This window comes from Balaenoptera borealis, assembly GCF_965194805.1.
Source record: "Balaenoptera borealis genome assembly, chromosome: 15".
Classification (NCBI taxonomy): Eukaryota; Metazoa; Chordata; class Mammalia; order Artiodactyla; family Balaenopteridae; genus Balaenoptera; species Balaenoptera borealis.
The window spans coordinates 79,818,934-79,844,777 of NC_138871.1; the positions used below are offsets into that span (position 1 = coordinate 79,818,934).

The 25,844-nt window shown below is 45.9% G+C and overlaps 1 protein-coding gene across 2 annotated transcripts in view; it reads left to right on the forward strand.

Annotated features, from left to right (window-relative positions):
* CYRIA (CYFIP related Rac1 interactor A) overlaps window positions 1-25,844 on the forward strand; it is a 107,773-nt gene that overhangs the window by 28,671 nt on the left and 53,258 nt on the right. Inside the window, exons 2-3 of one of the 2 annotated variants that reach the window (XM_082357785.1) lie at window positions 5,635-5,760; window positions 20,754-20,902. The gene's annotated coding sequence lies outside the window, so the exon portion shown is untranslated. The remainder of the gene's footprint in view (window positions 1-5,634; window positions 5,761-20,753; window positions 20,903-25,844) is intronic. The other variant, XM_082357784.1, reaches the window with a different exon arrangement.

Genomic DNA, 25,844 nt, shown 5'->3' on the forward strand with positions numbered 1-25,844 from the left:
TGGCTCCAGGTACTGGGGCGGGCAGTCTGCTTTGGCTTTGTCTTGCCTGATTTCAGCAGCAGTCAGACATCCCAAGAGCCAGGGCTGATGGAGAGGAGAAACAAATCAACTGGGCAGTTCTCTGCCCACCTTTTATGGCAAGGACTTGCCATTTCATCTGAATAGCAAATACGCTCTGTCCACCTATGTATTCTCTAGGATTCAAGCAGGGCTTTGTGAAAATAATTATTTTATCTCAAATTGGGAACATTAACTGGATAAATAAGAAAGGTGGGTGTTTGGTGTTTAGTTTTTTGCCTCCTTATATCTGTCCTGCGAATCGGAAAGTGAGTCCTGAACACAGGCGCCCGGTGCAAGCTGCTCCCTGGATGCGGCATGGGGCAGGGCCTTCCAGACGAGAATACCTATGGCTGCAGGAAGTGATCTCCTCTGCTCTGCGTGCCATGATCTCCTCCCAGTTCATTCTTCTGGGGTGCATATTTTCATATTAGAGTTCCTTGAGAGAAGCCAGCGATCATTCTTCGTATAGGCTTCTCATCTTTTTTTAATCTTTAATAAACCTTTTATTAACTATCTCATTCGTATAACACTTTAGGGATATGGAGCACATCATGTTTTCCCCATTTTAGAGATAAAATAATTGACAGCCAGGATGGAATAGTAAGTATGCTCACACACACAAACACACCACACACAGATATGACATAAGGCATAAACCTGACAACATCACCCCGTCCCTGCCAAATAGTGAAAGGTAAACACTGTGATCCAGCTCCCATTTGGAGGATGGATTCGTTTACGAGGCTTTGCTGGCCGCCTGTGGTCCAGCTCAGCCCCGACCTCCAGGTCCAGTCCAGGCTTCCCTCCCACCTGACCCATCATTTTCTCACAGTCCGGCCATACCCAACTAACATAGCTCCTTACATCAGGAACGCCATCACTCCTGTCCATTTTTATTGCCTTGTGACCTCTGCCCTCCTTCCCCACTCTCCTTCTCATACCCCCCGTTGGCCTGGCTAAGTCCTGTGTGGATTCCAGACGTAGCTCAGACGTTGACCCCTCCATGAAGCCTGAACCGACCAGATCCCCACCACGTGGGTGGAGTTAGATGCCCATCGTTGGTGCTTCCACCTCAGCCTAGGCTTCCCGTTACAGCAACTGCCAAACTGTATTCTAATTGTTGTTTCATGTGTTTATCTTTTCTGGTAGCTCATGAGCTACCAGAAAACACAAGGGAGGTGCCACGCTTTATTCTCAGAATCTTTGTCCCCAAAATGGAAGAAATACAGGAAGCTAGTGATAGGCTGCAGGGTGGGCCTCAGTGGGATCCTTCCTCCTTATTGCTGTCCGTCTGTCTGGACGCACCCCAAACAAGGGTTTGACCCACCAGGTAGGGTTTTATAACTGTCCTGTGTGTCATTCAGGTGTGTGGCTGCATTCAGACCCCAAGATGAGGTCACGATGGCCATCTTACTTATCTCCTCCAGTGACCCAGGCCCTTGACACCACATCTAGAAATGTTGACCATTTTAGTATGAGAAAAAGTCAAGCTTGCTGTCCAATAATTCTGGAGATTATTAATTATTATTATTAATAATAATTATTATAAAACTATAATATATTTATATTATGTATTATTATTAAAATATAATAATTATATATATAAATAATGTGGCAAAATGATTTTGCCATTCCTGAAGAAGTTATCATATTCTTGCTTTCAATATTAGGACTTTATAATGAAAAAGAAAAGAATTTGTTTAAGGCAAGAGCATCAGAATCAAAGGGATTCACTAGCTGCTTGGACTTCGGCACTTTCTTTACTTCTCTTAGCCTGGGTCCCCTTATCTCCATTGTGGGCAGAATAAGACCCATGTTTCCGGGTCACAGACGTGAAGAATGAACGAGAGATGAGGATGGAAGGGGCCAAGTTCATCCAAGGATAGAGCCAAGTTCTCACCAAGTAGTTACTTCTGAAATGTCTTCCCCTGCAGCTGTCTTACTTCCATCCTGTGGCCCCAGGTCCTACCTGGATTGTATCTAGCTTATTCCTGAGCTCCAAATAAGCTTTAAGGTTCAGAGTTCAGGGACCTGAACACAAAAGACTCACTGAGCCCTCAGAAGACTACACTCGACTAAGAGTCGGTAAGAAACTCCACAGCAGGCCTGGGCGGTCTGCCTCCTCCCCTGGGCCAGGGGCCCCCATCCCTAAAGTGGAGTAGGCGAGGAGAGGCAGGTGCTCAGGTGGCTTCCAGCTCTGGCATCCTGTGAGTCTAATTTGTAGTTGAGTGAGTTGCCGTCATTCATAGACCAGGAGGGGCAAAATTACCCCCATTATTCTGCTCACAGGTCTGGTGCCAGAGAAGCTGCTGGCTTCTGCTACATCTAGAATTAGCTCTGAACCCTTGGGCTTTTAACTAAAGGGCTTTGTGAGTCAGATGGTTTATGGTCAGGGAGACACGGAGGGAGGTCCTGTCCTGTCATCTACTCCCTGAGAAATGGACTGCCTCTCCCAGTCCAGCGCAGGGCCGGGGGGCTGAGAGTCTCACGGGGGGTCTTCCAGGAAAGGCTTGTGGCGAAGCTTCGCCCCACAGCCCTGCTGACTCCAGGCCCCAGAGGCGTGGGGAGAGTCGGTGGGTGGTGTGTCATCGCTTTTTCCTCGTGAGTGTCTGGGCCGTGCCAACCTGGTTCCCCCATGGTTGCCACAGCGCCTGGAGTGTTTCTTAACCAACGCCATTTCCACTTCGGGTGGTTTGTGCTAAATGCATTTGCAGTCCCAAGTGGTACAGGGAGAAAAGGAGTGTCTAAAAAAAAAGCGGTTTCTGAATGTGTGGAAAGCAAGACTGCCTGCTGTGTGTTTTTAACAATTGACTCCGCAGAGAGGGTTTGAAAACCTCACCTTTCAAGATGTTTCAACTCATATTAGAAAGTGACTAATAAATAAATAATTAATTAATAAATAATTAATAATAATTAATAATAAATAAAATTGCTCTTCTGACCACTGCTGCTGTGAGTGCCAGGCTAGTGATTATTTGTCTGACCCGAGTCCCCGGGGCTGGGACTTCACACCATTTCTTCCCATCTCCCTCCCAGAGGAGGTGAAATCCCTCTTATCAGTTTCTTCTGCCTGGAGTCACTGTGAGGGGGAGTGTGCCCACAGTGGAGTGTGGATCTGTTAGAGAGAGTACACTGCAGTTCCAGCTAGACTCATTGCTTTTCCCACAAACCATTATTGAGCACCTACTGTGTGCCAGGCACTGTGTTAGCGCAGGAACTCTGTTGTATCCTTGTGCTGTCGCCCTGCAGCACATATCACAGTGTTCTGCACCCACTGACCGTCCAGGGTTCCTGCGAATTGACCCAAGTTGCCTTTATTTTTCTCCTGGATGCTGATGTGTTCAGGAAACTTGAACGGGCCACCATGTTTCAATATGTTTGGATCAGGGCTTCTCAACCTTGGCACTGCTGACATTTGGGGCAAAATAAGTCTTTGTTGTGGGGCTTCTCCTGTGCATTGTAGGATGTTTAGCAGCACCCCTGGCCTCTACACATGGCATGCTAGTAGCACCACACACACTCCAGTTGTGACAACCAAAAATGTCTGCAGACATTGCCAAATATGTCCTCATAGCTTTACATTTACCAAAATGCCCTTAGGTCCACTGTCCTACTTTATAAAGTGGTGTGTCAGGGAAGCAAGGATTTTTTGCTCCCCTTTTACAGTTAAGGTCATTGAGGGCCAGGAAGGGAAGATACTTGCCCAAGTCAAACAGTGAGTTGGGGGCACAGCTATGGCTACAGCTTAAATCCCGAATCATCCTAACTCAGTGGCTTCTCATGGATCCACTGAGTGGTGGCTGGTAAATGTTTAATAACTGATTCTCTGGGAAAAACGAAAACAAAACAAACCTGACTAGGAGTGTTTGCCAATTTCCATGGTGTAAACATTCCCACATGGCTGGTTTCTAATTACAAGATCTCACTGCATATGAAGTTGGGAAGTCATGCGTATAATTGTCTCTGGTGAGCTGGTGCCAGCTGGCTCCAGGCTCCCATTGGTTCCATGCGTGCTTCTGTCCAAATATTCGTCTTGCTCTCTTCTGGACCTTGTTCTTCTACCCTTTCCCCCATAAACACACACAGTTATTACTAGGAAGTGTGATGGAGGAAGCATTAGCCTGGTCAGGGTTTTTGATCACGTCTTTGGGTAAGTATAGAACAGTTAGAGTGGAATTTTCTCCCTCTTCTGTTAAATGAACATCCAGTGTCACAATCTTTCCATCTAAGGAGTTGCAGGAACTCATCAATAGGGTCGCCTGGACAGAATGAACTCTTAGGAGCTAAGTGCTGTTGTTCGGCATCAGACACGTTGAGTGTAAGGTGCTTAGAGGTACAATGTAGTAATGGCCACTGGGCCATGGGATATACCATTCTGGAACCTCAAAGTCGGATCTTGGCTGGCGTTTTAGTCCAGATACGAGCTGTGACTTCTGTAAGCCTCAGTTTCCACAGCTTTGAAAATTTCCTCATCACTGTTGTTGTAAAGAACAAATGAACTATCTTATGTCTGAGTCTCAGATGTCTACTCTCCCACTTGGTTGGTTGGTGGATTGGCTGACTGCCATAATATTGTAAGCTTATCACGACTAAGGACTTAGTTGGTCTTGATTTCTTTCACCTTGGCCATGGTTCAATGCCATTTGCTCCTAGCCATCTTCTCTGTGGTCCAGCATTAGACCTGGGAGAACCTGGGACTGTGGGAAGAACCCTCAGCTGAGTTCTTGTTCCACTTTTGGTAACACCTCATCATATAACCTCAGGAGTACTTCGGTGTGACTTGAGTGTGGGCAGCCTCAGGGGAGGGGCGGGAGTATGCTGTGGCATTTGGATTTGACCTTAGAAGTGGTGGGAAGTGCTTGCAGAGTTTTAAGCAGGGAAGACACATCATCAGATGTGCTTTAGAGAGCTCTTCCTGCAGAGCGTGGGGACAGAGTCCAGGCAGGATGAAGCCAGTTAGGAGGTTGATGTAAGAGTCCAGTCAAAAAGTGATGAAGCAACCCACGGGCACTAAATGTTGAGTGGTGCAGACAGAAAGTGCTATGAGGGTTCAGACAAAAGAGAGATCAGTGTGGACTGGGTATCAGAAGAGTATCAGAGGAGACTTCATGGAGGAGGTGAGGGCACTGCTGCTTGGATGGATCGTAGAAAGGATGGAGGTATATGAAGGGGTAAGTCTAGGCTGCGGAACAGGGCAAGAAAACACAAAGCTGCGGTAAATCACACTGGGCTTAAATTGAGAGCTTATATGAGGATGGTTCTCAATCAGTATGGACCTGTTTGTGGAGAGACCTGAACACTAGGCTTAGGAATATGGGTTTTGTTAGATATTAGTGGGTCTCACAGAGAAAGTGCATTTTTCTGTAGTCGGTTTCTATGAGGATCTCATCCCAGGCATGTTTCTGTCCACAGTTCCCACTTCTCTTTTCCCCATCGCAAGGTATAGGGTCCCCAGGACCCTGATGGGGGGGGGTGTGCATTTGCCCCCTGCATCCCTGTGCCACTGGGAAAGGCAGAATCCCTTTGCATCTTGACAATGAATGTTGATCAAATGACTCCTAATTTGCCTCGCAGCAGGGGGCCCAGGAACCAGAGCAGCTGTGCTATTGTCTGAGGATCCCCAGTGTTTGTCTGCCTGGGCCAGAGTGACCCTCGTCTTGTCATCAGTGCAGATAAGCCGGCTCCCAGCTGTCACGACAGGTAGTTCTCAGTCACTCTTCCCCATGATGACTGGGCCCCTCTCCTCTTACTGAGAATAATGGAAGGCGCTTGTTTTCTCCCATCGCTGCTTTGGGAAGGTGTGTCTGGCTCTGTCCTGGAAGGTAAAGGCTGGCTAGCCTTGTCACGTCCGAGAGAAATGAGATTTGTACTTTCTGTGACGTTTTAGAAACCAGAGTTTGCTGGGACGTGGCATGAGCTAGATATCATTATCTCTGAGGCTCACACGAGGAAACTGAGGCTCAGAGGGGTAAAGTGACTCACCCAAGGTTGCACAGCAGGAATCGGTGGGGTGAGAAGTAGAACCTGCTGCATTTGACCTGGGCTGTCTGCAGGAGGGCCTCCACTTGCACGGTGCTTTTAGCAGAGGCCTGGCTTGTCGGAAAATCACTCTCTCAAAGAGCAGTATATATCACAGGCTAAGCTCTTCCAGAAACACTCCACTGAAGGGCTGTTCTAGACGTTGAGAGCCCTAAGTTCCAAAGACCATTTCATTCATGATACAGGTGGCGGTGAGTGATGTGCCCCGGGTATGAGACAGATTTAGGGTCGGAGCAGAAACGAGCCCAGATCTCCTGCTTCTTGGCCCCCCAGGGCCTCGCCTCCCACCGAGCCTTGTGGCATGAGCAGGGTCTCTAGAACACCCAACACAAGCCACTTAACACCCAGCACAAGCCGATGGCCAGGGGCTGCTGGGAGTTCACAGGTGATTTGTGGTCCTGGGGTGGTATTTGCCGTGTGAGACCCTCGTGGCTTTGGGGTGCATGAGTGCTGCCACTATTTGCACGAGGTGCTGGAGTGCACCAGGGTCGTTGGGAACTTGGACAACAAACCCCTCCAGCCAGACTCCCTCTCAGGCTGTGCTCAGTGCAGTCTGGCCATGGTACCATTTCTTAGTTACTTACTTCCAGGCAGCATTGACCTTGAACTTCCATGACAATCATTGACTCTGACAGCCCAGGTCAGTTTTGTCCCACTTATTTAGGGGGCCAGTTGTATTTGCTGAAGTTGAATTGGGTGCCAGGTACTGCACTGGTCACTTTTAATCTTGGGTGACCCAGATGCCTGAAAGGGAGTGATCGTTCCCATTGTAGAGACAGGGCAGCCAAGGCTCCAAGAAGTTACAGCTCACGACTGTTGGGCACGAGACCCCAGGCTCTTTCCACAGCCCCAGCCTCCTACTGACACTTACAAAAGCATCTGATAGACTAGCTTGCTGTCTGACGTCACAAAAAGCATGGGCGCAGGTAAAGTCCGCCACAGCCTGACACCAGCCTATTTCTGCTGTATCTCTGCTGCCTCTTCCTCCCTCCCCAGCCACACTGAGCCGTTCGCTGCCCTCAGGGAAGCTGACTCGTACCAATTCAACCGTCAGTATTTGTCGTTTGTGCGGGGCTTCGAGCCTATTACAATAGCTTGTGGAAATCAGTAAGACGTGGGCCCCTCCTCTTAAGGACCTTTCCATCCAATGGCAGAGATAATGCATGAACATAAATAGCTATGGTACTTTAGAAGCAAAGGCTCGTCTGATCTTCAGAGTAGCCCAGAGAGGCTTGCTGGTGCATATGGCTGTAAGTCTGCATTGAGCGGACTTTGCATCTGAAGATCAGAGAGAAGTAGTGAGGGACTAAAGGTCACACAGCCCAGCCAAGGCCAAGTTCAGCGTACACCGAGGTTTCCTTGACCCACCATAAAGCATTCGTGCTACATCAAGGCGTCCAGGCTTGTGTCACCGGTGATGGTCACGCACGCAAACCTGTCAAGTTGTGCCCTTTTCCCTCCAGAAAAGTGACACTCCTGTAGTTGTGATGGTCCCATCACCCTCATCCTCTGTTGCCCCCTGACAGCCTAGGATTGCCTGAGCCCAGGCTCCGTCACTGTCTGTCTGTAGGCTGCTTCCTGCTCCGTTCTGGGCTTTGCAGCCTGGGCCCCTAGCATGAGAGGCCACGTGCTGAGGAAGAGGAAACAGGAGTCAGTTGGGAGAAGTATACTCTAGTCCTGACTTTTCCACCTACTTGCTGGGTGGCGGTGCCTTACCACCCCCAGGTTTCAGGTGTCCCCCGGATAGCATTCATAATAATATTAATAGTAGTAATAACAATAATCATGACAGCAGTAGTGGGTTGAATAGTGGTCCCCAAAAAGATAAGTCCATGCCCTAACCCCCAACAACCTGTGAATGTGGCCTAATTTGGGAAGAACAAAGGTCTTCCTCATTACCAAAAACTATCACTGGCAAAAACTTCTATGCAAAACAAATAAAGAGGCTGGCTGGCTGTGTTATTGCAGGGTCAGAGCCCTGAGCCCCTTCCGGGGTCTCTGGGCTCCCCAGCGTGGCGAAGCTTCCCTGAGCTGTCAGAAAATCGCAGGACCAGAAGTCCTGGGATGCCCCTGATTAAATAAATGCAGGAAACACCTCTTCAGAGAGTGGACTAATGCCTGTTGCTTTCTTGTTAGCATTTCACTTGTATTGATGTGTGAGTTTGATTCAAGACTGATTTCCTGGTTTCAAAAGAACAGCAGATTCTTTTTCCTCTCGACCAGAGATTCTTAAGAAGGCAGATTCTTAAGAAACAAAAAGCAAGCTTTAAGTGCAGCCTCCATCCTCCCCAGGCCTGTGGGATCAAAGGGGACATCCCTGGCCAGAGGGCTACAGCCCCACACCCTCCGGGGGTTGGGGAGGTCAGTGCCTGCTGGGAATGGAGACAGGCCACCTGTCCCAGCCGTGTGCTGCCCCCCGAGGAAGCGGGGTCTTGCATCCTGTCAGTGGACGACAGTTTCTCCAGCGGGCTGGGCAGCCCAGCTCACACTGGTTGCCCGTCCCATGACCTTAGGCCACACGAGATGGGGGAGCCATCAGGCCCTCAGGTTTGGGGGACTGGCTGATTATCAGAACAGCTGCACATTCAGGTTCTGGGTGCAAGGGCACAGGGCACCCAGCAGTCATTTCTAAATATATTGCCAAACTAGTCACACCCTTGCTTCCCGAATCATAGCGTGCCCGCTTTATGATCAGCTTGCATAAGGCCTGCCAGCCCAATGGACTTAGAAGACTTTATGGTGAGCAGAGGGAGAGTGAATTGTTGCCAAGGAGTGTTTGGGTGGATTGAAAAGCAGGGGATCATTCAGGAGAGTTTCCCACCGACACAGCGAGACATAAAAGAACCCACCCTGGGACTGTGGGTTATACCAGGATGACCCTATGTCCTCGTGTGCCTGGGACAGGCCTGGGTTATGCGCGTTGTCCCAGCAGCATTATTAATAGACCCTTTTCACTCTCAGAAGTACCCAGGTTTGGAGGATAAATCACGCGGTCACCTTAATTGTATGTAACCGTGTATGTGCACTTAGTGTAGTTGGAGTGTGGATAATATATTTAAGTTTAAAGACCTGTAAAAGCACCCATGTGCTTTAACATCTCAAAAGTTGGCTGCGGGTTAGCACCATCAGTCATGGGCAGAGCCTGTCACCATTTCACGGCACATGTGGCTTAGAGGTGACACCATGGGCCAAAATGTCAGACAGCAGTTCAAATCCTTCCTCCTAGCCAACTAGCTTTTTGACCTTTAGGATGTTATTTAGCTTGTCTCAACTATAAATTAGGAATAATGTTACGGCCCTCACAGAGTTGATGTTTACTGAGTAACCCATGTAAAGCATCTAGTTCATTTTCTGGTGCGTGACAGGCTCCAGCAAATGGTGGCCGCCATGACGATGACCATGGTGATAACGATGATGGTGGCGATGATGTCATGACTATCATTACTGCGGCTCTAGTCTCCCCGGCTGTGAAACGGTGAGGGATGATCCCTGTCCTGCCCTGCTCTCCGGGTCTTTGTGAGGCTGAACTCACCCAGCATCCCCAGAACCGGGTGGCCCTGGGAGTGTGTGCACTCACCGTTTGTGGTGGGGACTCTTGGCAGAGCCTTGCTAGCCAGCCTGACCAGTGGGTCCCACCCTCTGTGACAGGGGAGCTGGGTTCCCGAAACATCATCCCTTCCACCCACCCTGATGACTCTCCCATCTTGGGCCCTCCCTCCATCCCCTCCCCAGCCCACTCCACTTCCGCCTCCCACGAGGGGTGTGGTGTCAGCACCAAGGCCAGGAAGTCATTTACTGGTGCTGGCTGACACCGGGGGGCTGCCACCCACAAAGGGCTGGGGACCAGAATCCCTGTCCTGCCTGTTCAGCACCTTTCAATCAATATTTCCCCGCCTGGAGAGTTTCCTCCTTTCCTCTGCCTTTGGAATGCAGGTGTTATCTGTTCCTAGTGCCCTTCCTTTATCCCTGTTTCTTTCCACTAATTGAATGTTCTGCATGTCTCTCCCTTTCTTTCCTTTTTTCTTTTTTTTTGATGCAACTGCTTTGAGATGGAGTATTAACCACATAGTGGTTAAGAGCAGGAATTGGAGCCAGACTGCAGGAAATCAAATCTTGGCTCTGCCACTCAAAAGCCAGATCCCTTGGGCAAGTGCCTCAGTTTCCTCGTCTGTAAAAGTGGGCAAGAGTAACGCCCATCTATCTAGTGTGGCTGCTGAGAGGTTTCAGGGAGTCACCAGGTGTCCAGCATTAAATGACGCCTGATGCGCCACAGGTCCCTAATGAACAGGAGTCATATTTGTTATCTACAAACCGACCCGTTTGGGAGAGACCTTCAAGATGGTGGAGGAGTGAGACTTGGAGATCACCTTCCTCCCCACAAATACATCAGAAATACATCTACATGTGGAACAACTCCTACAGAACACCTACTGAGTGCTGGCAGAAGAATTCAGACTTCCCAAAAGATATATATATATAGTTTTCCTTTTTCTCTTTTTGTGAGTGTGAATGTGTATGCTGCTTTGTGTGATTTTGTCTGTATAGCTTTGCTTTTACCATTTGTCCTAGGGTTCTGTCTGTCCCTTTTTTTTTTTGAGTACAGTTTTTAGTGCTTGTTATCATTGGTGGATTTGTTTTTTGGTTTGGTTGCTCTCTTCTTTCTTTTTTTTTATTACTTTTTAATTTTTTTATTTTTAATAATTTTTAAAAATTTTTTATTTTAACAACTTTAAAATTTTCTTTTCTTTTCTTTCTTTCTTTCATTCGTTCGTTCTTTCTTTTTTTCTCCCTTTTCTTCTGAGCCATGTGGCTGACAGGCTCTTGGTGCTCCGGCCGGGTGTCAGGCCTGTGCCTCTGAGGTGGGAGAGCCGAGTTTAGGACATTGGTCCACCAGAGACCTCCCGGCCCCACGTAATATCAAATGGCAGAAGCTCTCCTGGAGATCTCCATCTCAATGCTACGACCCAGCTCCACTCAATGACCAGCGAGCGACAGTGCTGGACACCCTATGCCAAACAACTAGCAAGACAGGAACACAACCCCACCCATTAGCAGAGAGGCTGCCTAAAATCATAATAAGGTCACAGACACCCCAAAACACACCATGGGACATGGTCCTGCCCACCAGAAAGACAAGATCCAGCTTCATCCACCAGAACACAGGCACCAGTCCCCTCCACCAGGAAGCCTACACAACCCACTGAACCAACCTTAGCCACTGGGGGCAGACACAAAAAACAATGGGAACTACGAACCTGCAGCCTGCCAAAAAGGAGACCCCAAACACAGTAAGTTAAGCAAAATGAGAAGACAGAGAAATACACAGCAGATGAAGGAGCAAGGTAAAAACCCACTAGACCAAACAAATGAAGAGGAAATAGGCAGTCTACCTGAAAAAGAGTTCAGAGTAATGATAGTAAAGATGATCCAAAATCTTGGAAATAGAATGGAGAAAATACAAGAAACGTTTAACACAAGGACCTAGAAGAAATAAAGAGCAAACAAACAATGATGAACAACACAATAAATGAAATTAAAAGTTCTCTAGAAGGAATCAATAGCAGAAGAACGGATAAGTGACCTGGAAGGTAAAATAGTGGAAATAACTACTGCAGAGCAGAATAAAGAAAAAAGAATGAAAAGAACTGAGGACAGTCTTATAGACCTCTGGAACAACATTAAATGCACCAACATTCGAATTATAAGGGTCCCAGAAGAAGAATAGAAAAAGAAAGGGACTGAGAAAATATCTGAAGAGATTATAGTTGAAAACTTCCCTAATATGGGAAAGGAAATAGTCAATCAAGTCCAGAAAGCACAGAGAGTCCCATACAGGATAAGTCCAAGGAGAAACACGCCAAGACACATATTAATCAAACTATCAAAAATTAAATACAAAGACAAAATACTAAAAGCAGCAAGGGAAAAAAAACAAATAACAAAGAAGGGAATCCCCATAAAGTTAACAGCTGATCTTTCAGCAGAAATTCCACAAGCCAGAAGGGAGTGGCAGGACATATTTAAAGTAATGAAAGGGAAAAACCTACAACCAAGATTACTTTACCCAGCAAGGATCTCATTCAGATTTGACGGAGAAATGAAAACCTTTACAGACAAGCAAAAGCTAAGACAATTCAGCACCACCAAACCAGCTTTACAACAACAGCTAAAGGAAACACAAGAGAAGGAAAAGGCCTACAATAACAAACTCAAAACAATTAAGAAAATGGTAATAGGAACATACATATCGATAACTACCTTAAATGTAAATGGATTAAATGCTCCAACAAAAAGACAAACTACCTGAATGGATACAAAAGAAGACCCATAAATATGCCATCTACAAGAGACCCATTTCAGACCTAGGGACACATACAGACTGAAAGTGAGGGGATGGAAAAAGATTCCAGGCAAATGGAAATCAGAAGAAAGCTGGAGTAGCAATTCTTATATCAGACAAAATAGACTTAAAAATAAAGACTGTTACAAGAGACAAAGAAGGACACTACATAAAGATTAAGGGATCAATCCAAGAAGAAGATATAACAATTGTAAATATTTATGCACCCAACAGAGGAGCACCTCAATCCATAAGGCAAATGCTAACAGCCATAAAAGGGGAAATCAACAGTAACACAATCAGAGTAGGGGACCTTAACACCCCACTTTCACCAATGGATAGATCATCCAAAATGAAAATAAATAAGGAAACACAAGCTTTAAATGATACATTAAACAAGATGGACTTAATTGATATTTATAGGACATTCCATCCAAAAACAACAGAATACACGTTCTTCTCAAGTGCTCATGGAACATTCTCCAGGATAGATCATATCTTGGGTCACAAATCAAGCTTTGGTAAATTTAAGAAAATTGAAATTGTATCAAGTATCTTTTCTGACCACGACGCTATGAGACTAGATATGAATTACAGGAAAAAATCTGTAAAAAATACAAACACATGGAGGCTAAACAATACACTACTAAATAACCAAGAGATCACTGAAGAAATCAAAGGGGAAATCAAAAAATACCTAGAAACAAATGACAGTGAAAACACAATGACCCAAAACCTATGGGATGCAGCAAAAGCAGTTCTAAGAGGGAAGTTTATAGCAATACAATCCTACCTCAAGAAACAAGAAACATCTCAAATAAACAACCTAACCTTACACCTAAAGCAATTAGAGAAAGAAGAACGAAAAAAACCCAAAGTTAGCAGAAGGAAAGAAATCATAAAGATCAGATCAGAAGTAAATGAAAAAGAAATAAAGGAAATGATAGCAAAGATCAATAAAAGTAAAAGGTGGTTCTTTGAGAAGATAAACAAAATTGATAAACCGTTAGCCAGACTCATCAAGAAAAAAAGAGAAAAGACTCAAATCAATAGAATTAGAAATGAAAAAGGAGAAGTAACAACTGACACTGCAGAAATACAAAGGATCATGAGAGATTATTACAAGCAACTGTATGCAAATAAAATGGACAACCAGGGAGAAATGGACAAATTCTTAGAAAAGCACAACCTTCGGAGACTGAACCAGGAAGAAATAGAAAATATAAACAAACCATTCACAAGCACTGAAATTGAGACTGTGATTAAAAATCTTCCACAAACAAAAGCCCAGGACCAGATGGCCTCACAGGCAAATCCTATCAAACATTTAGAGAAGAGCTAACACCTATCCTTCTCAAACTCTTCCAAAATATAGCAGAGGGGGGAACACTCCCAAACTCATTCTACGAGGTCACCATCACCCTGATACCAAAACCAGACAAAGATGTCTCAAAGAAAACTACAGGCCAATATCACTGATGAACGTAGATGCAAAAATCCTCAACAAAATACTAGCAAACAGAATCCAACAGCACATTAAAAGCATCATACAGGGCTTCCTTGGTGGTGCAGTGGTTGAGAATCTGCCTGCCAATGCAGGGGACACAGGTTCAAGCCCTGGTCTGGGAAGATCCCACATGCCACGGAGCAACTAGGCCCGTGAGCCACAACTACTGAGCCTGCGCATCTGGAGCCTGTGCTCTGCAACAAGAGAGGCCACGACAGTGAGAGGCCCATGCACCGCGATGAAGAGTGGCCCCCGCTTGCCACAACTAGAGAAAGCCCACAGAAACGAAGACCCAACACAGCCCAAAAAATGAATGAATTAATTAATTAATTAAAAAAAAAAAAAGGGCTCAGTGAGAATCCATTGAGTGAAGGAATTTGGCTTGATTAAAAAAAAAAAAACAGGATCATACACCATGATCAAGTGGGTTTATCCCAGGAATGCAAGGATTCTTCAGTATACACAAATCCATCAATGTGATAAACCATATTTACAAATTGAAGGAGAAAAACCATATGATCGTCTCAAAAGATGCAGAAAAAGATTTCGACAAAATTCAACACCCATGTATGATAAAAACCCTCCAGAAAATAGGCATAGAGGGAACTTACCTCAACATAATAAAGGCCACATATGACAAACCCACAGCCAACATCGTTCTCAATGGTGAAAAACTGAAACCATTTCCTCTAAGATCAGGAACAAGTCAAGGTTGTCCACTCTCACCACTATTACTCAACATAGTTTTGGAAGTTCTAGCCACAGCAGTCAGAGAAGAAAAAGAAATAAAAGGAATCTGAATCAGAAAAGAAGAAGTAAAGCTGTCACTGTTTGCAGATGACATGATACTATACATAGAGAATCCTAAAGATGCTACCAGAAAACTACTAGAGCTAATCAATGAAGTTGGTAAAGTAGCAGGATACAAAATTAATGCACAGAAATCTCTTGCATTCCTATACACTAATGATGAAAAATCTGAAAGAGAAATTAAGGAAACACTCCCATTTACCACTGCAACAAAAAGAATAAAATACCTAGGAATAAACCTACCTAAGGAGACAAAAGACCTGTATTCAGAAAACTATAAGATAGTGATGAAAGAAATTAAAGATGATACAAACAGATGGTGAGATATACCATGTTCTTGGATTGGAAGAATCAACATTGTGAAAATGACTATACTACCCAAAGCAATCTACAGATTCAATGCAATCCCTATCAAACTACCAGTGGCATTTTTCACAGAACTAGAACAAAAAATTTCACATTTGTATGGAAACACAAAAGACCCCGAATAGCCAAAGCAATCTTGAGAAAGAAAAACAGAGCTGGAGGAATCAGGCTACCAGACTTCAGATTATACTACAAAGCTACAGTAATTAAGACAATATGGTACTGGCACAAAAACAGAAATATAGATCAATGGAACAGGTTAGAAAGCCCAGAGATAAACCCACGCACATATGGCCACCTTATTTTTGATAAAGGAGGCAAGACTATACAATGGAGGAAAGATAGCCTCTTCAATAAGTGGTGCTGGGAAAACTGGACAGCTACATGTGAAAGAATGAAAGTAGAACACTCCCTGACACCATACACAAAAATAAACTAAAACGGATTAAAGACCTAAATGTAAGGCCAGACACTATAAAACTCTTAGAGGAGAACATAGGCAGAACAGTCTATGACATAAATCACAGCAAGATCCTTTCTGACCCACCTCCTAGAGAAATGGAAATAAAAACAAAAATAAACAAATTGTACCTAATGAAACTTAAAAGCTTTTGCACAGCAAAGGAAACCATAAACAAGACCAAAAGACAACCCTCAGAATGGGGGAAAATATTTGCAAGTGAAGCAACTGACAGAGGATTAATCTCCAAAATTTACAAGCAACTCATGCAGCTCAATATGAAAAAAACAAACAACCCAATCCAAAAATGGGCAGAAGACCTAAATAGACATTTCTCCAAAGAAGATATACAGATTGCGAACAAACACATGAAAGGATGCTCAACATCACTAATCATTAGAGAAATGCAAATCAAAACTACAGTGAGGTATCACCTCACACCAGTCAGAATGGCCATCATCAAAAAATCTACAAACAATAAATGATGGAGAAGGTGTGGAGAAAAGGGAACCCTCTTGCACTATTGGTGGGAGTGTAAATTGATACAGCCACTATGGAGAACAGTATGGAGGTTCCTTAAAAAAACTAAAAATAGAACTACCATACAAGCCAGCAATCCCACTACTAGGCATATACCCTGAGAAAACCATAATTCAAAAAGAGTCATGTACCACAATGTTCATTGCAGCTCTATTTACAATAGCCAGGACATGGAAGCAACCTAAGTGTCCATTGACAGATGAATGGGTAAAGAAGATGTGTCACATATATACAATGGAATATTACTCAGCCATAAAAAGAAACGAAATTGAGTTATTTGTAGTGAGGTGGATGGACCTAGAGCCTGTCATACAGAGTGAAGTAAGTCAGAAAGAGAAAAACAAACACCGTATGCTAACACAGATATATGGAATCTAAAAACAAAAAAAAAGATGGTTCTGAAGAGCCTAGGGGCAGGACAGGAATAAAGATGCAGACGTAGAGAATGGACTTGAGGACACGGGGAGGGGGAAGGGTAAGCTGGGACGAAGTGAGAGAGTAGCATGGACATATATACACTACCAAATGTAAAATAGATAGCTAGTGGGAAGCAGCTGCATAGCACTAGGAAATCAGCTCGGTGCTTTGTGACCACCTAGAGGGGTGGGATAGTGAGGGTGGGAGGGAGATGCAAGAGGGAGGAGATATGGGGATGTATGTATATGTATAGCTGATTCACTTTGTTGTGAAACAGAAACTAACACACCATTGTAAAGCAATTATACTCTAATAAAGATATTAAAAAACAAACAAACAAACAAAAAACCTACCTGTTTGTAATTCTTCTCGTTGGCCAGGGCTCCTGGTGCCTGTGGGAGAGGCCGTAATGAGGTTCCCTGACTCGGGATAGGCTCCGCTGCTGGTTAACTTGGGGCTTGAACAAGCAGGCTCCCACCCGGGCTTTAGATTCCGTGTCTGCTCAGCCTGGAGGGCAGGGGGTGGTCTTCCAGGCCCTCCAGGCCCCTCACCGTCCGTATGCATCGCCTTCTCTCAGTTTGCCCCCTGCCCAGCCCTGTCACTTCCAGAACCATGCAAAAGCGGAAGACACACAGCTTTTGTCAGCCCCTCCCGTGAATGGGGGCGTGGGGGGGGGGGTAAGGGGAGCACAGGAGGTAGTGAAAAGGTCACAGGTCACTGGACTGGAGGTCAGGAGATGCCTGTTCTAGTTTCGGTTTTGTTGTGTGACCTGGGAGAAGTCATTTTATGTCTCTAGATTTCAGCTTCCCCATTTTTTTTTTTTAAGATAGTAGTCATCTTTTCTTTTTTTTAAAATTTATTTATTTTATTTATTTATTTTTGGCTGTGTTGGGTCTTCGTTTCTGTGCAAGGGCTTTCTCTAGTTGTGGCAAGCGGGGGCCACTCTTCATCGCGGTGCGCGGGCCTCTCACTATCGCGGCCTCTCTTGTTGCGGAGCACAGGCTCCAGACGCGCAGGCTCAGTAGTTGTGGCTCACGGGCCCAGTTGTTCCGCGGCATGTGGGATCTTCCCAGACCAGGGCTTGAACCCGTGTCCCCTGCATTGGCAGGTGGATTCTCAACCACTGCACCACCAGGGAAGCCCTTCCCCATTTTTAAAATGTGCTAATGACCCCATGCTTTGTCTGTCTCTTAAAATGACCAAAGAAGACAAGATACTGAAAAGTGTTTTGCTGGCTGCCAGGTGTGCCGAAGTGCCACCTCCTGACGGTCTCAGGTGGTGTCAGTCTCCTTCACGGAGCAGAGTGACGCTGGCAGCAGCTCTGGTCTTTCGTAACCACTGGCGACGGAAGCGGACTTGTGGATGTTGTGTGAGGTTGGGCTGCTGGTGGGGACCTAGACGGGGGTTGTAAGTGTCTTTCCCTGCTCGATCTCTGTCCTCCCTGAGGGACCTCTGGCCTGTGAGTGACTCAGACAGGAAACCACCAGCCATCTCTTCAAAAAGCTTGGAATCCTCTCAAAGATAGGCTTACTTTTTATTGCTCTGTGTTTATTTGGTTGGTGGGGGAGTAGTTTAGAGAGTCAAGGACAGATCCCTGGAGCGAGCTCCTCCACAGTAGGGTCTCCGTGATTGAATCAGTAAGATGGGAGGAGGTGGGACCTGGTGAGGGCTGGGTTAGGAGCCAAGGTATCTAAATGCTGGTCCGTGGACCAGAGCCAATTGGTGACATAAAACTCTCCAGAAGCTTGGCCTCTACTCCAGGTTGGGATGGTACTTTTTTCTTTTTAGCTTCTCCAGTTGCACAACCAGTTTGGGGAACCACTGGAGTGGGTGGAATTGGTATCTGAGGGCTTGCCTGTTAGGGGGCTCTGTGTTCCCTGCCCACCTTCTAGTACCCATCGGGAAACTGTAGAGTATTATTAGTATTGGTATTACAGTGTGATTAGATTATTATTAGGGTTGTCTACTTGTGTGGTTGTTCAACTCACCAGGTGACTGCCAGCCTTCATGATGCACAGTGGGAGTTGGGGAACTTTTGTAGTGTCTATAATGAAGTAGAGTGGACAAAATGGTAGGGAAAGATTCTGGAAGTATCTTACTAGAGTCATGGTCTGCAGGAGACTCAGCGTTCTGCTGGCCTGACCCTCTTAGTTTTGCGGTAGAAGAAAGCGGGATTCTTCCTGGCCCACTGGGGGAATTAAGTCTTAATCAAATACACTGAAAATGAATTATAATTTTGAGAGCATTTGAGAAGGAAAGCGGTGGGGATGGGATAGCGCCCCTGAGGCCTGATCACCTCGAAAGCTTTTCTTGTTTCCAGGTCCTTTTATGACTCATCTGGCCTCAACTACAGCCGAGAGGTGAGAGACGTGGTCTCACCTGGGGATTCTTCTTTAGAAATTCACCTTCTCCAGTGTCTGCACTCGGGTGCCCCTGGGAGACAGCACCTGTGGCAGGCACCCTCTTCCTCAGACTGTGCTCTGATGGGAATTCACAGGCACAACCCCAAGTTCAGAGGAAACAAAACTCCTCTCCGCCACTACCACTGTGACCTGGTTTCCCAAAATGCAGCGCTCAGAAATCACTTTCTCATCAGGCTAAAGTCGCTGTGTTTTCTCTATCATTTCCTTCCCTTCCCCCCAACTTCCTGTTTTCTCTTCCTCTTTCTCCATCCCCACCCCATCTCTCCAGCCCTGTCCCAGAACAGGAACAGAGGCCCAGCGTTGATGATCACGATTTCCTGACGGGCCCTCTGGTTGCCCAGAGCCAGGGCCAGCCTGGCTTCTCTGGGGCACATGAGCCCTGGCCGGCAGCATGCAGGAAGCCGGGGCCTTTAGAGCCTCCTGTCTGAATGAGAATCTAACGAGAACAACCCTTCACGTCCTTACAACATTAACAGCTGCCAAAGAACTTTCTCCTGCCTTCCAGCTAACACACTGGAAGAATAAGACAACTCCTAGCGTTTTGGCCTAATAGCTCTAGTCCGGTTTAGATGGACAAAACATCAGTTTGGGAGTTAGATATGAGTTCATGCCTGCACCGAATTTTCACCATGAGTTCTGCACCGAATTTTCTTTACGACTCTTCAGGGCATTCTAGTTCTCTCTAGCTCGGTTCCCTAACCCTTTGGAAAAATGGAGTTCCTGGTACCTTTGGCAGAATTTTTGAGGACAAATTAGGAAAATGCAAGATTCACCGGATGTGCTTGTTAGACATTATTTGCTTAACAAATGTGAGATCCCTTCTTTGGTTTTGGTTTTTGGCCCCGAGGAGTGGCTGTTCAAATGTTCGGTGTTCAGAAAAATCACATAATAAAACAACAAGGTCCTACTGTGTAGCACAGGGAACTATATTCAATATCCTGTAATAAACCATAATGGAAAAGAATCTGAAAAAGAACATATATATGTTTGTGTGTGTATATGTATAACTGAATCACTTTGCTGTACACCAGAAAGTAATACAACATTGTAAATCAACTAGACTTTAATAAAAATAAAAAAAAGAAAAATCACATAATAAATGATACTCATGGGAGGAAAATACATGTCTGTTCCTGTGTTTTCCTGAAACATGGAGAGAGAGACAGACAGACAGAAAGAGACAGAGAAATAGAGACAGAGACAGAGAGAGACCAGGAGACCTAGAGGCTGGGTGCACATACATCTATCATTAAAAGACCAAGTCTACCCACTGCTGTGCCCACAGGTCCCACTATTCCATAACAATATTTTTCTAATGAGAAAAAGGGAGAACCCTCCCAGCCCCATGCCTGAGGTGGACTCTTTTACTCAGTGAGCTCCCAGGGGTAAAACTACAAAAACAGCAATGTGGAAAAAAGTGCCACCTCTCGTTTTGAAAATCCACTAAATAAAAGAAAAGACTTCTATTCAGGGTCAGTGACCACTTGTTTGAGAAGTCAGCCCGATCATGTGGCTGCTTTTTAAAAAAATTCCAGAGACCAGAGAGTCAGAGACACATTCTAATCTGGAATCTCATCCCGAGCGGCTAAACCCTTGAATGAAGTTCTTTTCTTCTCTGAGCCTCAGTTTCCTCAACTACAGAAGCATTAGACAAGGTTATTGCATTTCTTCCGGCCCTAGTAATCTGTGATTCTGGGACTCTCTCTGCTCTCCTTAAAAGAATGTATTATGACGAGAGGAGAAGAGGAAACGGCCTCTCCTAGTAACATGACTTGCATTCCCTTTCTGCAGGTTATCACTCACCAAGGACAGAGAAAGCACAGGACTCTCGGGGACCATATCCCTGATTTAGGGAGCCAGACTTGTCTTGGCCAAACAGCTCATCTGGTTCGTTCCATCAGCCTGGATTGGTGAATCTGAGTCACAAGGGAGATCTCCAGGTAAGAATCAACTGTCTTTGCTTATAGCCAGCAGCACGGTGATGACCAACATTGTAGTGCAGAGAATCTGCGATATGCAGGCTTACGGGATACCTGGAAGTATTGAGGATGGTCCTTCCACCAGATTTGTCATCTCTGATTGGAAGCCATGCTTCCTAACACCACATACATGTACAAGGAAAAAAAAAAAAAAAAAAAACAAGGACATAATGAAGAATTGATGTGCACTTCAAAGTAGCTGTAATTTTGAAGTGCTTAAATGTCCCTGGGTTCTATAACTGCATTCTGAGTGGGAGCTGTTGCTATCTTGAGTCTTTTTAGTGTTTAGGCAGGAAACAGAGTTGCTTGGAACTACATGCAGGGGGAGAGCAGATTAGAGCTGTTGCTGGAGGTCGCTTTGTCCCTGCGGAATGCATTTGAGGGCTTCTTTCTTGCCATCCAGATTGAGACCAGCAGGGAGAGAAGTAGCCCACCTGGCATGGAATTTAGGTCTCATGCCGGAAGTCTGGCTGGCATCTCACTTGCTATAACATTTTTAGAGGTAAATGCAGCTGAATTTAGAGGTAAATTCGGCACTGCGGTGCACCAGCCTCAGATCACCACTCCCCTTGCCCTCTTCCCTCACCGCCAGCACGTTGGTTTTCTCCCTCTTTCACCTTCTCCCAGTTATGGGCACTTTTCTTCTTATCTGGAAGGAGAGGGCCACACCTAATTGAACTTGGACCTGACACGGGCTGACATCCCTCTCCAGTGACTCAAGGTCTGCTGATTTCAGCTCCTTGGACTTGGTTGTATTAGCACATCTCCTTTAAGCTGGCCCAGGGCACCCACACATCCAAGGTCAGGAGTCACGAAGGAAGTGACAGTACACTGAGATAATCTCACACCTGTTACTCTTTCAGTGGTTGCTGCTGTTACCTTCTGCTGTCCTCTCCTAAAGCTCTTCTTTTGCATTTAGATATCCTGATTTTCCCTCAAAACTAAAACCAGAAGCATTTCATAAAGCTGAGAAGGTAAGACCAGGTGATTTCTCAGGTATTTTCCAATTCTGAATTCCTGGGATTATTTTATCCCAGACTTGGTCCTTATACCAGATTCTCATTCTTGAGGGGAACAGATTTATCTTGTGCTCCCTTCCTTTCTTCCTCTTATGGTTTCTTTCCCCAGAGGGGTCCCTGAGCTATAGCATACTTCAGAGGAAGGAGAAGAGCTTTTGAAATTAGACAGACCTGACTTCAAATCTCAGTTCTGCTATTTATTGGTTGAGTGATTTTGCATAGATCGTTGTAAACTCCTGAGCTTCTGTTTCCCCATCCGTAAGATGGGGACAGTCCTCCCTGTGTGGTAAGCTTGTGGTGAGGCTCAAAAGAGACGATAATGCGTTAGCATAGTTTCTTGCTTATAGTAAACCTCAAAAAATGTCAGCTTAATCAGAGGTATTTCAGTACAGCTTTGAGCCCTCATTGGGTTGCATTTGAACCTGTGCCTAAAGTCTAGGGACAGATCTTGTCTACACACACAGTTAAGGAAGGTAAGAGCTGTTAATCTTGATTTCAGAGTTCCTCTTCAATAGCGGCCTGCCCTCACCTCGCCTTGGCCAGATCGCCCTCTGTGGTTCGGCCATTTGAAGGTTTGCCCTGTTACATCCAACCTCAGGTCTCACCACCCTCCCGGCCTGTTGAGTCCATCCTTTGTCCCATTGGATAGTAGCTGAAAACTAACTCACCCCCAGCAGCTTATTCACTTCAAACCAGCATACTTCCAAGACCCAAAGGAATGTCCTCACAGTTGGAGTCAGCTGATTCGGGAGCAGGTGTCCTGGCCCCTCAGCGAGACAGTTAAGTTTCAAGCACGTGTTCGTCCAGGCCCACAGCACTGGCTTTCTTCCTTGACTGTGGACTGTTAGCTCTTGTGGGGCATTCATTTATCCAGCCATCCATGCATTCCACAAATATGTATGGAGCATGTCCTACGCAGCAGGGGTATTCTTGGTGTTAGGGATCCGCACAAAACAAAAAACAAACAAAATTTCTGTTCTCTTCAAGCTTGCATTCTAGCGGGGTCAGGGGAGTGTCAATAAATAAATAAGCATATATTATACCAGGTAGTATTAAGTGTTATGGAAAAAATAAAGCATAAATAATGATAATAAAGCCAAGTCAGAGAGAGAGAGGAGGTTGGGGGAACAGGCATTGCTGTTTTAGGCAGGATACCAGGGAAGGCCCCCCTGATTAGGTGTCATTGGAGCAGGACCCGAACAAAGTGAGGGAGGGAGGCTTGAAGGGAAAAGGGAACAAAGGCTGTCGGGTGGGGATGTGCTTGGGCTTCAAGGAACTGCAAGTGGCCAATAGGATTGGAACAGAAGGAACGAGGTACAATGGAAGGAGGTGAGGACAGAGAGGCGTGGTGCAGGCCTCATGAGCCACCGTGAAGACTTGGGCTTTTATGTTCTGTTTGGCTTCTCCAGAGAATCCTGTACCCTTCCTCCCTCTTCCCCAGAGAGTCTCAAAGGCTTCATCCCTAAAACATCCTGAAATAGAAATAAAGATGGATGTTCTTGCCCAGTAGAGTGTTTGCCATTCATTCCAAAACCCGTACTGGATACTACGTACTGACACTCTGGAGGTAAATGAGACTTGGCTTCCCCGTCCTAGGAGCCCATGGCCCGGCACTGGTTCAAGGCTGCTTGGAGAAGATGCATCGATAAATCAGGTCCTAGTGAGCAGTTGTCCTAATTTGGTCATCGTGGTACCAATTTGCTAGAGTAGGAATTTCCCCTGGGACCTCCCACAGGTCACTGGCACCAATTCTCTTGGAATTCATCCACCTAGACTATTGCCAAGTCTGGCCTTCTGGGTAGAGGGAGGACCAATCCATTCAGCAAACATGTGAGTGCCTGTTCTGTGTCAGCGCCAGTGCTAGACACCGGGGAAAAGGATGCTGAGATTCAGCTCCTGCCCTCAAGTTGTTTATGGTTTCACTAGGAGGCCTGCTAGTGACGAGACAGCACCCCAGTTATCAGTGTTCTGATCAGAGCGGGTGTGAGGGACCAAGAGGTGGGGCGCTTGAGGTAGTGAGCTCCCCGTCCTTGGGAGCATGTGAGCAGAGTGAGGGGCAGAGCCGGGGAAGCTTCCTGGGGACACGTTGTCTCCACTCCGTCCTAGAGATGAGGGGTGGTCTGCTAGGTGAATATCGGGGAGGGTGAGAAACTTCAGGGAAGGTCTCCAGGTAGAGGAGAAGCATACACGGGGGCTGCCTCTTGGAGGGACTGTGGCACTGTCACTCGCTGTGGCTGTGCAGGTGAGGTGATGAGGTGAGGTGAGTCTGAGAGAGAGGGACTCACTCGGAGACAAAAGCTGGGAGGATTAACCCGGGACCTTGAATGTCGAGCTGAGAGGGTTGAGTCCACTCTGAGGACAGCTCAGAGCTGGTAACAGAGCTTTAAGCAAAGATGGATGGCCTGATAAAGTTGCAGTCTTACAAAGCAAAGGGCTGAATTTTATTTGACCCCCTGTTCTCTAAAGTGCATATTTTATATCTACTCCTTGTAATATTATAACAGTTTCCTCAGCTGTAAAATGGGTTCATACAGATCAGCCGAATGGGAGGTTGTGAGGGTAGATACATGGCCTTTCCACCCCCAGGGCCCTGGGGAGTGGTAAGTGCTGACAGCCCTTCACGTGCATCTTGTTGCACAAATTGCTGGTGAATGGTTAGAACAGGAGCCTTTTTTCTGATGAGAGAAAGTGGCTGGCAACAGTCCATGCTATTCTAGTAGAAATGATGGCATTTAGATCTTGATCTGTTTTTTTCTGGTCAGAAAACAAATACCCATTTCTGAAACCCTCTCTCTGTTGAACACTAAAATAAGAGTGTTCTCTTTAAAAATGTGCACATTCATTAAACAGATAATACCTGAGCCCTCACCATGCCCCAGACACTGTGCTAGGCCTGGAAGCATCAAGACAAATCAAGCCCAGTCAGCCCCTCGAGGAGTTCCTAAGCTCATGACGAAGACAGAGGAGCCAACAGTCATGGGAGCAGGTGGTGGGCAAGAGCCCCGGCGTGAGCAAAGTGATGTGGGTGCAGAGAGGGGGCCTGCCCTCTGCCCAGGCAAGTCAGGGAAGGCTTCCAACAGGGGCCATGTGAGCTGGGCACTGAAGGATGAGTAGGAGTTGGGATCTGGGAGAGAGTACAGAACACCACTCTCATGAACTCAGTTCTCTGTGATGGTGGTGGGGAGGAAATAGCCAGAGGCATCGTCATGCACAGATAATGCCTCAGCTCTGCTTTTAAAAATCCGTTAGTCGCCATCCTCCCACCTCATGCCCAGCGGTGACTGAAAATCATCAAATTGACTAATTTGAGTTCATCTCTTCTCTGACGCTATGGAGGTGTTAGTGAGCAGAATAGGATAAGGGTTGGGGGGCAAGAAAAGAAGTAGAAAGAGGAGAAGGAGGAATCCATTTCCATCATCCAGAAACACTGATTGAACAGCATAGCTGCCTGGTGGCAAAATTCAACTTTACAGAGACCTGCGTCTGCTTCTTCACAGTGAAAACTGCAAGAGATTTTTAAAACTGTATCTGTCCTTCTACCTTTCTCTTAGAAAAAATATAATAGGTGTGTATATATATATATATATATATATATGTTATGTATATGCACATTCTCATGTGTATACGTGCATGATATATATGTAAGTGCATATATACATGTATATGCACATTTATATTATATAGAATTTATTCTAACCCAGCACAGAGCCTGGTGCCCATGACCTCCGGGCACACTTGCTGGTTGGAGATGGATGTGTGGTTTAGAATTGACCTTGCTGACCTGCACACGTCCCCAGATGTGCCAAGGTCTCTAAAGGTCACGGCATTGGATGTTCACAAGCACAGCAGGAGGGAGTTTCGGTGTCGCCTACAGAAGAGGAGAC